Source organism: Aulonocara stuartgranti, assembly GCF_965226115.1.
Source record: "Aulonocara stuartgranti genome assembly, chromosome: 4".
Classification (NCBI taxonomy): Eukaryota; Metazoa; Chordata; class Actinopteri; order Cichliformes; family Cichlidae; genus Aulonocara; species Aulonocara stuartgranti.
Window position 1 is genome coordinate 19,693,830 of NC_138942.1, and position 15,650 is coordinate 19,709,479.

Here is a 15,650-nt window from a genome sequence, read left to right on the forward strand (position 1 = left end):
AAGTGCATAAAAGAGCAATCCCCTCCAGTCCTGTTCCAGGAGCATGTCTGACCCAGCTCATAAAGTAGTTGTAAATCCAGAGGCTGTGCAGGTCAATCTGATTCTCCAGGCCTTGAAATGACTACTTCGGTGAACAGGGTCTGTGTGAGGCATGACCAAAAAATTAGGAACTGGCAATGGTTCTTTAAAAACCAAAAACCTAAGATGGCCTGAAATGAGTCCAGAATTTAGCACCATTTCCTCCAATTAAGATGTGATTTAGTAGCTGGTGGATGGCCTGGATCAGACAGGAAACGGAGCTGATACTAATGGCAGCACTACTCTCAGGCAGTACAAGGCAGGTTTACTGCCTTCATAGACAGCAGCAGAGAAGTGTTTTCTGCAGATGAACAACTGGAAGACTGAAGATTATGCTGTGGATTATTGTGCTCAAGAGCCACAGTGACTGGACTCAGCAGCTGCAAATAATCCTATTTGCAACGTATGTCTGGCTCCTCAAACATACGTTGCAAATCCCAGTGAAGAAAACAAAATGAAAATTTTTTTTCAGATTTACATTTTTTTGAAATGTAAATATGTTATAAAGCTTGTACCTGATTCTCTACAAAATTCTGCTCGACTTATTTGGATTGTTTTGATGAATCCTAAGGGAGAACTGTGTGTTTATGTTTAGTTCCTGTTGTTTTAATTAAACTTTAAAAAGCAGTGAAACAGATTAACAGTACCCAATAATGCCAAAACACATGAATTAACTCATAAACTTGCTTTTTGCAGGTAAAGGCAACATGCTGTACCTGTGACAAAATAAAATAAAAATGTAATTTAATTGTATAAATTATATAAATTTCATACACATAAAAATAAAATATAGTTTTACATAATTATAGTTTAAAGGAAGTCACATAAAGGTTTTGAGTGTCTCTTTTTACACAGTTGGGAAAGTGAATGTCTCAAAAATATTTTCACATGTTTTAAATTGAGTAACAGTTGTTGACTTCACTGCAGCAACAATTAAAGGACTAAATATATAATGTGACTGATTACATGAACAATTCTTTTATCTGAGATTTCACACTGAATTTTCTATCATGATACTGAAACTGTTGTTTCTTAAATTTTATTCATAATATATTTACAATTTCTTGAGTGCTGAAATATTATCAATGTCTCAAATGTTTAAACTGTGACATTGTGCACATTCACTCATATTGCGACATTACAGTACACACTTTGCAAAACTCTAAACACAACTGTTTTATAAGTATGTCTAAGTTTTGCTTTTGTTTTTTTTGTTTACATTTCTTGTCCTTATAGGAATGATGGTTTGTCAATGAATGATGAATGATAGATGTAAAAAGAAATGCCAAACTTAATCTTCCACATCCAAGACCTTTTCAATGTTTGGGTGGTTTGGTGCAAGGTTTTTATAACCTTTTGCAAAAGTAGTTTCTATTTTCAGAGATAATGATTAAGTAATTAGAAATAAAAGTAACCATGGTAATGTAAACTGTTTTGAGAATTTTAATCCAGGAATAATAAATGAGCATAGCAGGGCAACTGCTTTTAGACTACTGTGTGCTATTAGTGTAAAAAGGAAAGTAGTTTTTGTATGACTCTCATATTACTTCCTCTCATTGTGTCACGTCGAGCACAGTAATAAACTGCTGTGTCCTCAGTCTTCAAACTGCTCATCTGTAAATAGACTTTACTGCTGGAGTCATCTCTGGAAATGGTGAATCTACCCTGGACTGACTGGGAGTAATAGATAGGAGAACTGGCAGTGCTGATATAAGCAATCCACTCCAGTCCTTTTCCAGGAGCCTGTCTGACCCAGCTCATACCGTAGCTGCTGAATGTGAATCCAGAGACTGTACAGGTCAGTCTGTGGGATTCTCCAGGCCTTTTAACCACAGATTCAGATTCTGTCAGAATCTGTCCATCAACACCTGTCAAAAAATAAAATAAGAAAAGAAAATAGAAAAAGGAAAGAATATAAATGAATTGTTCTCCAAAAATAAGGGCATGTTAAATTAAAATCTGGGAAAATCCTCACCTGCCCACAAAATAACTAAAAGGAGTAGTCCTGTCTTGTAATCCATGATACAGTACAACAAAAGTACCCAGAGCTGTGTGTCATTTTCTCCACAGAGGGATAAGTAGTGGTGGAAGATGTCTGTTTTGCATAGACTCCTCCTTACACGAATAGCCACTATTTTTCAAATGATTGCAAGAGTCAGACACATTTTTTTATAGTCTGTGTTACAAACATGAATTTTTGCTAAATGTATAATCTCATCTCTGAAACTCCCTCCAAAGAAGCTTGGAGGGAGTTTCAAGCAACAATTCTGACTCAGAAAACAAAAACAACCATCAAAAACACACTGACCTAAAAAAGATCTACCTTTATCTTTACAGTTTGAATAGTGTTTCAGATAAATTAGTTTTGCAGTTCTGTTGTTGAAAGCATGACGGCTTAATCTGCAACCTCCCAAATGGTTTTGTGACATTGACGGCAGAAAAAATTTGACTCATCAAAAAATCTGACTGCCACATGAGTGCAGAGCAAAATTATTGTCCCAATGGCAGGATTCAAACACTTTAAACATGATGAGAGATGAGGTTCTAAGGCTCATATCAGGATTATCACTTATGCTATGATGCTTGGTGCCAGAACAATATGTGCTTTATAAAGGATAAATAAAACCTTAAAATCAATTCTAAAACATAAATGAATTTAATACAACTCTGGATTCAGTTGGATGTGAGAATGACGCTTTATTCATAGCAGAATGGAGGAAATTGCAGTAATAATTAGAATTGTATGACTGAACAATATGACTTCTAATTTGTTAGGTATTGAGTTTCTTTGATAGAGGGTTTTTAAATAATTTGTTCTTTTCTTTAAAACAGTAACTGAATTCACGTTTAGATACAGATAGGTATAGAATATTTTATTTGCGACATTTATTTATTTAGCTATTGTTTTACTTTTTGTACTTGTTTTGTGTAATGTTATCATATTATCTTAGGTCAATTTGTTACAATTGTTTGCATGTAAATTATTTGTTGCTTTCTCTGATGTTTTTCTTTTAACAATAACAAAATTGTATACTGTGAAAAAATAATAATAGTTAAATTATTTATTTCTTATGAAATAAGTGATTCACATGAATATTGTAATATTGTTAGAATAAGCAGTCTCTTTATATCTTTAATGGTCTGAGAGCTCCTCCTCTGGTTTCTTTACTAATGTTCAGGCACTGTGAAGTTTTTGTTCAGGCCTACTGATGCTTCATGTTACTGTGACTCTCTGGCACAGTAATACACAGCAGTGTCTTCAGGCTGCACATTCGTCCCCCTGAGAGTGACTGTTTTGCTGGAAGATTCAAAGCTGATGCTGAACTTGTTTTTTAGTGAATCTTTGTAGTATGTTGTCCATCCATCTCCTGCCCTTCCAATCCACTCCAGTCCTTTTCCTGCAGGCTGTCTAATCCAAGCTGTTAGGTAGCTGCCGAGAGAATAAGAAACCTGACAGGTGATGGTCAGGTGTTCCCCTGGCTGTACAATCATGGAGGCTGGCTGTGTCAATGTTTCAGAATTTACACCTGTTAACAGAAAAGTATATTTCATAATAAATTATCAATTTGTGCTGACAAAACTAAACTAGAGATTGTAAGAAATCCAGAGAGACTCACGTGATCCAGCTAACAACAACAGTAGCAGAGCTACAGAAAACATGATTTAGGTTGAGACTGATATTCTGGTATCTCCACGCAAAGAAAATGTGCAGAGTTTTATGGCTGAGCAGAAAGGAATCCGAGTTTGCATAAAATCAAACATACAAAGCATCTTTGTTGACCTAACTCTGACTCATCAAAGAGGCTGTGTACCATCGTTGTATGTTTATGTTATTAAACAAATACGATGTATTTATATCCTTATTTGTGCACCAGAAGCGATTCACTTTGTTTCAGATATTAAAGACTGTTTCCACAGAAGCTTTAAACAGTGACATTTATTGATTCATACATTGCTTTACTTACTTATTTATTTTCTGTATCGTCATGGAAATACACTTAAACATGTTTGGAGAATTTTGCAGACATACCCTGTTTACAGATGTCAGACACACAGAAACAAAGAGCTTACAGAGAAAAATAGCTGCTCAGAAAATGTAATATATTTACTTAGGTCTCTTTTACATGTATGTATGCACTAATCTTAATTGTTGAAAAGCTTTTAAAAAAATGATGAATCTTTGTGGCAGTAAGTGCAGTTACAAAGTGGTTAATTTTATTGTGAAAAATAAATAAACAATTTTCCCCATTTTTGTGCATCAATAACATTTTATGTAAAAGAAAATCCATGTGTACCTTTGACTTTTTACAACTGGCAAACAAAGACACATTTCTTTTTGGTGGATGCACTTAAATATTAAGACGCAACAAGTTGCGTCATGTTACTTTTGTTTCATTAGATGCAATTATAAAATTTACGTAAATATTTTCAGAGTGAAGAAAGTTGCTGTTTTTGTACTTATCTTTGATTTTTATATGATGAAACCTCGTTAATATCCTTATGGGTCTGAAAACTTGTTTTTTGGTTGGTTTACAGCTGTTTGGTGTTTGTTTGGTGTCTGGCACAGTAATACACAGCAGTGTCTTCAGGTTGCACATTTTGTACATAAAGAGTTACTGTATTGCTGGAAGAGTGTAAGCTGTTCACACTTTACACCTGTAAACAGAAAAGCATATTTCATAGAAATAAACCATCAGAGTTCTGCTGCTGAAGACAGAGGGCTGGTTGTGAAAGCTCTGTTGGGGTCATATTAAGGCAACATAGAACAAAAAACCAAAAACTAACCATAAACATGGGTGATCCAGTATTTGTCTTTGTGTGTGTTTATCTGAATGAGTCCATGTGCCTCTCTCAGCTGACCTTTTCTGCAATACATATGAAGGGACTGAAGACATCAGTACTCCACCTCTTCATCAAAGAAATACTGTCTCGATTCACTCACACTTACCATACATTCATTTTCAGATACAGTTTGCATGTTATTTTTCAGTCTTAAAGCACTAAAAATGCAGTATACCATCATCTAAACAAAGCTCATGTAGCAATTACACCAGGTGGTGACATTTAGCTGTTAACAAGCGAGACACTCACTCAATAGAAAATTCAGATTAGAATAAAGATGTGAAAGAGTGTTAGAAAGACAAAAAATAGATCAATGAATAAATTATAATGTTGCTTTTTAACTGATGTTTACACAACAAACTGTTTTAGAAGCTGTTGTTCAAGCGTGTCATGCTGTGCATACCATTTTGTATATATATATATATATATATATATATATATATATATATATATATATATATATATATATATATATATAAACATTATTTATAGCCTTGAGAAGAGGAAGTAAAAGAAAAAACACAAGAGCAGCTGCACACATGAACATTTCTGCATATTTAGATGCATGAAATGCTTTACTTTCTCCTCAGTTTGCATGTTTTACTGCCACCTGGAGGTTTTTTAGTATTTACTTTCTTTAAAAGGGTATTTGGCGTAGTAATATACAATAGAGTCATACTGCTGGACTGTACAGACCTGTGGAAACAGAAATGTAATTTCAATCTTTATCTAACTATTTAGTATTTCTTTTGTCTTTAAAGGTGTGAATCGACTGAAAGCTCCTTCCAAATAAAGCATCAGAACTACAGAAAAGAAAAAAAAACTTTGTTGATCTTGATTTTTAATAAATCTATATTCTGAAATATGTTTCTGTCAACCAAGGTGTTGGGGATTATACAGCAACTCAGTTTTCAGTCCTCTTCTAAATTGAAAAAGTACATTATGGGTCAGTAGTTTGTTCCAATATCTTAATATGGAAATCATTTAGATGATTAATAGATATTTTCTCATCTGTTTACACTTCACATCATGAATACTGAAATTAGTTTTCCAGTGAAGAAAACCCTCAAAATCACTCCACTCCAAACTCCTGCAAGAAAAAAAGAAAAACAAAGAAAAGAAGTTATCATTATAATCAGAGTGTTGTCTTCCTGTTTTAAACAATAAATTGTTTTCTCACGATGGAAACATATAATAAATAATAAACTCCAAGAAGTAATGTAGTCCATAATTTAGACCACTTTATAATCAGAATGTTTGTCTGGTTAAAAAGTGTCCAAAGCTGTTCTGTTAAAAAAACTACATGAGAACTGATGACTGTCACGGTCCTGGGTCATGCAACCCAGTGTTTTGTGTTTCACTGTATTCTTTTATTCATTTATGTTTTAGCTTAGCTTATCCAGTTAATTTCTATTAAGCCTAGGTTGCTGTTATTGTTCATTGTTTAGTAGATTCCCCTTGTGTTTTCACCCTGTGTTTTGGTCTCTCTTACCCTTGATGTTGCCATGTCTGTCTCATCATGTTTCCTGTTTTATTTTGAAAGAGTCTGGTGTTCTTTGTTATTTGTATTTAGGTTCACCTTCCCTGTCCCGTCATTAGGTTTATGTGTGTCAGCTGTGTCCTCGTGTGTCTCTACTTCTCCTGATCACCTCATGTGTGTACTTAAGTCTGTCTCCCTTGTTCATTGTTGCGTCGTCTGTGTTCCTTCCTTCAAGTCAGTTAAGTGTTTCCTCAAGATTTTGTGCAGGTCATGTTCATTCATAGTTTATTCATATACCTGCACAAAATCTTGTTCATAGTCATCACAGTTATTTTCCCATGGTCGTTTTCCTCATATAGGTTTTTTAATATTTCCCAGTTTAGGTTCCAGTTTAGTTTTGCTGCTGTTGTCTTTTGCTTTATTTTTGTAATTCATGTTAATCAGCCTGAATAAACAGCTCACCTTCTGTTTGAAACCCAGTTCTGTGTCCCTCTGTGTCTGCTCCTGGGTCCGTTACATTCACACACCGGCGCACCCCGCACTGACAATGATGATGTGTTTATAAAGGAGCAAAACTCTGCATAGACCTCCCACAACAGGAGCTAATTGTTTTTCACTGAGTTTTATTGGGCCTTTTCCCCTCAAACAAATGCTTCCAAAAGAAGTAATACTGTTAAATTTAGCCAGATCTAATAGGACCTGTAGGGTATCCCATTGTGTTTTGTATAATTTCATTGTGTCATATTTGCTAAAAAGCAACTACCTACAGCAGCTCAAACAGCTCATTCAGCAACAATAACTGTGTCTTCAGTCCTAACCAGAGTTGACAAAGTATAGTATCTGCTAATAACGTCACTTCAGTGCTTTGCCAAGATCCTGTCTGATCCAGTCTGTCTGTCTGATTTAGTCATTCACTGGATGTGATGTGAGAGATTGTAAAATTCAGTCTCTGAGAATTATGTTTCCTGCTTCTGTGAAACATCTGACAAAGAAGGAAATCATCGCTTGTACCTATTCAAACAATTAAACATTATTTTAATGTAACTCAGTTACTCAAAGTTACAGTGAATGATTTTCAGCTTGCTCATGTTTCCAGACTGTAATCAAGTGTGCATTTTACAGTGTCAAATTACCATTTGTATTTACCTTTGATATTAATATAACTAACAGATATTTTCCCATTGCTTAAAGTAAAACTTTAAATGTAGACTCAAATGTCCTTTTCAGGTTAAGAAAAAAAAACAATACGTCATTTACTGGTTGAGGTTTTTGCACACTTGCTATTCTGTCTTCAATCACTGTGCTTTGTCGGGCACAGAAGTAAACAGCAGAATCTTCCTCTGTCAGGCTGTTGATTTCAAGGTACTGTCTGCTGCTGGAGTCTTCTTCAGTTACGATGAAACGATCTTGAAAAGAACTGCCATAGATAGCAGAGTTTGAGCCTGTGTCCATTCTGCCAATCCACTCTTCCAGGTTTCTGTCATATCCAATGCAAATAATGGCTTGTCAGGCTATAACCAGACAGCATACATGATATCTTTACTCTCTCTCCAGGTATTTCACCTCATCATCACAGTAAGTTATTTTTCAGTAATGTGTTTCATATGAGAAGGAGTCGAATTTAAACATTAGCTCTCTTCAGTTCAAAGGATAGTAAAAGACCTAGAAGTGACACAATTTACTACAGAGTCCAGAATCACTCATCAAGTTTGTTCTTCTGTGTTTTAAAGAAAAAACAATTTGCCATAATTTAAAGCTGTTTACAGTCAGAGATTGTTTTTCTGGTTAAAAAAGAAAAAGAACTGCAAGAAGTTCTGTGATCAATAAAATGACAATTGGTGATGATGTGTTAATAATGGAGCAAAAGTTTGCAGAGATCTCCGTCTACAAGAGAAATTTGGTATTCAAAAACTCAGTTATACAGCTTCTAAGTATTTTATCATCATCATATCATATCATTATCATATATCGTATCGTATTATTATATCAGGAGTATCTTTGCCATAGTACTTAAGCTTATAAACACCATGAGAATCTCATTCTCAACTGACCAGATTATTTACAGAGGGATGGTTTGTGAATGCTGCAGGATTGATGCGATGCTGATCTATATTTCTCATTGCTCTGCATGTAGTGCCGGAGGAATCAGCAGTATATTTTTGATGATATATTTCTCATGTACTGTGGATAACTATTATCCAGAGGTAGACCTTAAAGTGCAAAATGGATAAAATATGTGTTTTACTTTATTGGGAGGGAAAAATATTCTATGAAGTGAATTTAAAATTTTATGTGAGTGAATCTAATGAAACCATCAGGATTTTGTACAGCTGCTTAGCAACTTCTGTCACTGTGGGTGTCGAGCACAATAATAAACAGCAGAATCTTCAGTCTTCAGGCTGTTCATCTGCAGATACAGCTGCTGTCTGCTATTGTCTCTGGAGACAGTAAACCTGCCTTGAACTGACTGAGAGTAGTAGTTGGTGGCACTGTTAGCATCAGCAGCAATCCATTCCAGCCCTTTTCCAGGAGCATGTCTGATCCAGTGAATCCAGTAGCTGCTGAGTGTGAATCCTGAGGTTGTACAGGTCAATCTGTGAGACTGACCAGGTTGTTTAACTGCTGGTTCAGATTCTGTCAGAGTCTGACCATTAACACCTGCCCCAATAAAGATAAAATTAAAAACAAATGCACAACTTAGGCATGAACCAAAATATAATGTTATATTATCATCAACAAAGCTTTTCACCTGCCAAGCAGAGAGTTAAAAACAGCAGTCCTGTCCTACAATCCATCATGTCAGGCTGTGAGTCCACTGTTCTCTGTCATCATCTCTGCAGTCAGACATAAAGTGATAGAAGCTGTCAGTGCTTTGCATTGACTCCACCTCCTCATGAAGGGCAGCTCTTCATGAAATAAAGACGAGAATCACAACAACCTAAACCTATTCACCTTAACAAGAAAGAAGAAATAACATTTAGTGCCAGATTTACTAATGGTCGGTGGCAACAATAAGCCTTCTCTAACACTAAACAGCTTCTGGGTTTACTAACACAATGTGGTGTATGTTTTGTGACTAAAAAATCTGGACAGGTAATTTTTGCAGATGGCCTTTTTGTATTTGTATCTGCAAGAGTTTCCACCTCAGGAGAAGAACAGAACATGAAAGAAATGAGTTAAATATTTAATTTACTATTACTACACACAATTTATTGCAAATTGTGCTAAATCCAGCACTGAAAAACACATATCTTATACACATAATTAGGATAGCTGCTTCCAGAAGTGTTTATGTATTTGGAATGAGAGGGTGAAATGAATGAATGTTTAATTGACACATTCATTGTGACATTCTGCATAGATGTTAGCGCAAGGCCAAAATTTTGGTTTTGTCGTAAAGCTCTTTACACAGTTTGTTCATGATCTGACAGTAAATAATGTTGTGTGTCCTTCTACACATCATACTGGTCTGCTGTTACCAAAGGATTTCAGTTATATGTGGTGAAATAGTTTATAATAACCAAGTTTGTCATGGCTGAGTGAAGGACCCAAGATGCATGCACTGACTGTGATGCGAATGAGCTTTATTTGTAAGGGGAGGATAAAAACAGAAACTAAGGAAAACCTAAACTGGGAAAACTAAGAAACAAGGAACCAACAAACCTGAAAAGCGAGGGGACTTAGAGAAGGGTAATGCGGGGGATGACAAGCAGAAAGGAAAGCATGAAGGTAACACAGACGGACCAGTAACAAGCAGAAGGGAACGCAGGGCTTAAATACACACTGGAGCACACACTCCACACAAAACAGGCACTATCAAAGTAGAACAGCAAATACAACAAGCACGCATAGACACTAGCTTAACACTAAGACATCAGACATGGCAACAGGTAGGGAACACAGAGATATGGCACCAGGGCAGGCAGAGAGACACAGAACAGAACAGAGCTCAAAAAATACAAAACAGGAACTAACCCCTAAGAAGAAGAAAATCTTACCAAGAATTAACCTGAAACACAAGATAATAATAATCAAAACCAAAACGACTGAGTCACAGACTCAGGACCATGACAAAGTTCTTCTCTGGATAACTCCTGCATGCCACCTGAGTCTTAAAATGAGTTAATACTAACGTGTGAATCCAGAAAATAAAACATTTAACAGCATGATGTAACTATCAGTGATGATGAAGCTGTATGTTATATTGTTTAACCGTTTTAATTATTAATTGGTGAAGGTAAATAGAGAAAGTATTTTTTGTATTTCAATTACAGTCTCTCACTTTCTTATTTGACACAATAATAAACTCCAGTGTCCTCAGTCAACTATTCATATGTATCCATACTTTGCTGCTGGAATCATCTCTGGAGATGGTGAATCTACCCTGAACTGACTGGCAGTATTAAGTAGGATAAGCTGCTGCTGAAGGCGAATCCAGAGGCTGTACAGATCAATCTGTGGGACTCTCCAGGCCTTTTAATGATTTCATATTCTGTTTAACCATCACTTTCTGCTTAAAATGTTTTTTTAAACCCCATGAATTAAGTCAGGTCAGAAACAAAAACAATTTATATCAAAACTAGTAAGAGAAAATCTTCACCTGTCCAGTAGAAAGATAAAACCAGCAGACTCTTTAGTCCATAGTGTTAGTTTTTGGTTTTTGCTGTCCTTTGAGCTGAATAGAGCTATTGTTTAAATTAGACTCCTCCTCATATGAAACACATTACTGAAAAATAACTGACTTGGTCCTTACTTGGTGAAAAATATAAACTTTATGTATTACTGCAGTCAAATTGTGACTGGTTATAACAGGAAGGACATCATGAAGTCATATTGCCTTTACAGTAAATGAAAGGTATTATTAGTCATAGTGTATAATGTATATTCTTTACCACAACAGGTTGTGGCAGATGGCTGGTGAGCTTGGGCCTGCCTGGACGTGTCTTCATATTAAAAGGAACTTTTAAAAAACTTCAGTCCTTTTCTGAGATGCTGTTTGATTCAGTGTCTGATGTGGTCATTCACTGGATATGAATTGAGAGAATGTAAAAGTTGATATGTGTGACTCTGCTGGAGGAGATTCTTGATCATAGATCTGTTAGGGAAAAAACTATTCATCACCTTTTCATCTTAAAAATTCTCAGTACTGAAAATAACTAATTGCAATAACGAAGTTGATAACTGAATTAATTTCTATGGATAACTGTCATGTTCTAGTAAAATCAGGTATGGAGCCAAAATAGTCATTTTGCTTGTGCAGAGCTCATCAAAGTCACGTGGCTAGTTGAGGTTTTTGCACAGCTGCTCTTCTATTTTCAGTCACTGTGGAATCGAGCACAGAAGTAAACAGCAGAATCTTCAGCTGTCAGACTCTTGATCTCGAGGTACTGAGTGCTGCTCGGAACATCTTGAGTAAAGGTGAATCGGTTTTGAAAGGCACTGGCGTAGCTAGCAACAGTCGTAGCTGTGTTTATCCACCCCATCCACTCCAAAGCTTTCCCAGGTTTTTGTCGTATCCAGTTAATGCCGTAACTTGTCATTGTATAACCAGATGTGACACATGAAATCTTAACAGTCTCTCCAGGTCTTTTGTCCTCAGAGGGAGGCTGGTCCAGTCTGATATCACACCAAACATCTGTAATTAAGATTAAAGAAATGAAAATAATCATGTTATCACAAAAATGGTCTTTGTAGCTCTAAATTTCTTACCATGAATAGTCAGAACAAATAATAAACCCCAGATTATTATATTTTTCATTCCCTTCATTGTGAACACTGCTGCTTCTGATGCTCTTTCAGAGCTTTCTTTCTCTGTCAGATGACATGACTGTTACTGACGGTGTGTTTATAAAGAAGAAAGACTTTGCATAGAACTCCCTCTGCAGGTTTGAACTGGAATATGAAAAAAATATGGTTTAACATCTGCTGCTGGTACAATATTTTTAGAGAGAAAGAAATGTAGATAGAATACTGTAGTGGACCAATGTAAACTGTGCACCTTGGGACAGACTTTGCTGGAAACTTCTGAAAAAAGAAAACTCACCAGAGACCAAAGGATTCACAAAAAATACATAAATCATCATATATTCACATCATATATGGGAAGGCCCCATGACTGAAAGGGGCCCTAGAAAATGGTAGAAGAGTCATTTAGTCTTTTTTTTTTTTTCAACCACTCATAAAAAAAAAAAAAAAAAAAAACGTTTGCTTCGCAAATTCCATATCAATGTTTTGTAAGTGTTAGTTTTGTTTATGGTCAGCCTCTGTCTGTCACCCCCCACCCCTCAAGATATGGTTTGGCTCCAGGTTAAATTATAGTTAAATTTTTACTGCCATAGGTAGCAGAGTTTCTTCTTGTGTTCATCCACCCAATCCACTCCAGAGCTCCCCCTGGGCTCTGTTGTATCCAGCCAACATTGTAACCTGTGAGTCTATAACAAGATAGGATACATGACATCTTCACTCTTTCTCCAGGTCTTTTCACCTCTGAGGGATTCTGCTCCAGTTTGATCTCACTCCAAACTTGAGTGAGAAAAAAAGCATGTGATCATGAATAAAAAGAATAGAATAATGAATAAAGCATTCCTGTGAAATTACACAATAAAGAATATAACGCATATAACCAAGAAAACTAAAATTAAAATATTTGTATGAAATATTCCGTCTGGAGCCTTTTGGTATGCAAAATTCACTTAAACAACTTATTCTCTATTCTTTATTTTTTTATAAAAGCATATGATATTACGGAGCCCCGCAGGGGACATGGGAGAAAAAAAAAATTAAGACGGACTTTTGCGAGATCTCGCAAAACAAACTCGGGATCTCGCAAAAGTATTGCGAGATCTCGCAAAAGTTTTAGCCGCATTCTTCGGAGGCCGCCAGCTCGAAGCCGACCGGGAGGTCGAGGCACGAAAGCGGTGTTCCTCCCGGCTGTAGTAGGCCTCGACCTCCCGTTAGCTTCGAGCTAGTGGGTGTCACATCTCCAAAAACGTCGGAGCACTTTTGCAAATATGTGATGTCTTGTAAACCGAGCAGGTATCTGACGTTTACACAACTACATTCACGCCTCAAAATATCTTAAAAGTGTATTTTGTGACCCAGAAAGAGTAATATTGCAACTAAGTAGCTGCCGCCATTGTTGGAATTCAACTTTTGCGAGATCCCGAGTTTGTTTTGCGAGATCTCGCAAAAGTTTTGCAAGATCCCGAGTTTGTTTTGCGAGATCTCGCAAAAGTTTTGCGAGATCCCGAGTTTGTTTTGCGAGATCTCGCAAAAGTTTTGCGAGATCCCGAGTTTGTTTTGCGAGATCTCGCAAAAGTATTGCGAGATCTCGCAAAAGTCCGTCTTAATTTTTTTTTCTCCCATGTCCCCTGCGGGGCTCCGTATGATATAATGAACTCTCTCCATCGTAATTCAAAAGACTCTACTCAAAAGAAGTAAAAATTTTCTCATTTCATCAGAGTCGCTGTGCTTTTGTCTTTCACAGATGTAAACAGCAGAATCTTCTGCTGTCAGGCTCCTGATTTCAAGGTACTGTCTGCTGCTGGACTCTTCTTCAGTCATGATGAAACGACTTTGAAAAGAACTGAAATAGTCAGCAGAGTTTGAGCCTGTGTCCATCCTACCAATCCACTCCAGAGCTCTGCCCGGCCTCTGTCGTATCCAGTGCAAATAATAGCTTGTCAGGTCATAACCAGATATGATACATGACATCTTTACTCTCTCTCCGGGTCTTTTCACCTCAGAGGGAGACTACTCCAGTTTGATCTCACTCCAAACTCCTGCAAGAAGAAAAAAAAGAGTTTTAAATATGTAATGCCATTTCTTGGAGAAACTCTTGAATATCACATTTTTATGGGCCTCATCTCCCTAAATTATTTACTGAACTGGGGACATTTGTTGCTAGTCAGACTTTTTTTTAAAGTATCGAGGAGGTAATGTAACAAATATATGTGCAGACTGTCAGTAAAGGTCCGTCAGTTTTCATGTCATTTATTGATTTACATTGGGAGTAAAGTTGTTCTGTTTTATTGAAGGTGAGGAGGCAATAAAATAAAACCTGAAGGATTTTGTACAGCTGCTTAACCAACTTCTATCACTGTGACTCTCGGGCACAATAATAAACAGCAGAATCTTCAGTCTTCAGGCTGTTCATCTGCAGATACAGCTGCTCTCTGCTGTTGTCTCTGGAGATGGTAAAACGGCCTCTGACTGGCTGAGAGTAGTAGATGCTACTACCGCCATTACTAATTCTTGCAATCCACTCCAGTCCTTTTCCAGGAGCCTGTCTGATCCAGGCCATACTGTAGCTGCTGAATGAGATTCCAGATGTTGTACAGGTCAATCTGTGAGACTGGCCAGGTTGTTTAACTGCTGGTTCAGATTCTGTCAGAGTCTGACCATTAACACCTATAAAAATAATGAGAAAATGAATGACGCACACAACTTTAAAGCATGTAACAGATTATTTTAGACCATCAAAAAAACAACTCTTAACCTGCCAAGCAGAGAGTTAAAAACAGCAGTCCTGTCCTGCAGTCCATCATGTTGAGATGAGTCTGATTTCTGTCATCATCCCTGCAGTCAGATATGAAGAAGCTCTCTGTGTTTTTGCATTGACTCCTCCTCTCAGACATTTGTGTCTAGTATCTAAAGAGTAAAGAATAATAAAGGCTTTTTTTTAAATCATGTTTATCTAAATTAATATTTTTGGCATTTCCCAAAATGTTTGCCTGACTTCACAGAGAGAAACAGAATCATGTTATTAGCAAATATTTGCTTTATATTCTTATGAAAGAGTATAGCAGAAGTGTATAGTCTTAATTTTAAATAATTTATTGAGAAGATGTGATATGCTTAGTAATAAATAGATTAGTTTGCTTGTTTTTTTTATTGTTTTTTCACAATATGTAAAAACACAACTTCGAACTTATTTAACTTCACCTAGATCATATATCAGACAGTTTATCAGAGCAGTCTATGCATTTAAACAAAACATTTCCTGAAATAAATTATCTGTCATCCTTTTCTCTCCCTGGGATGTACCTGTTCTGTAACATTAGCTAAATACACACACAACTAACAGACTGCATCAGAAGCCTAATTGTAATGCTAAATACAGCACCATAAATGATGCATAAATTATATGTTTTTGTCTCGTACATTTCTTTGTATTCATTAAAGATGTGATGAATATGCAATAGAATTTACTTTTATTTGTTAAATAAAATTATAAATTCATGAAACAAAA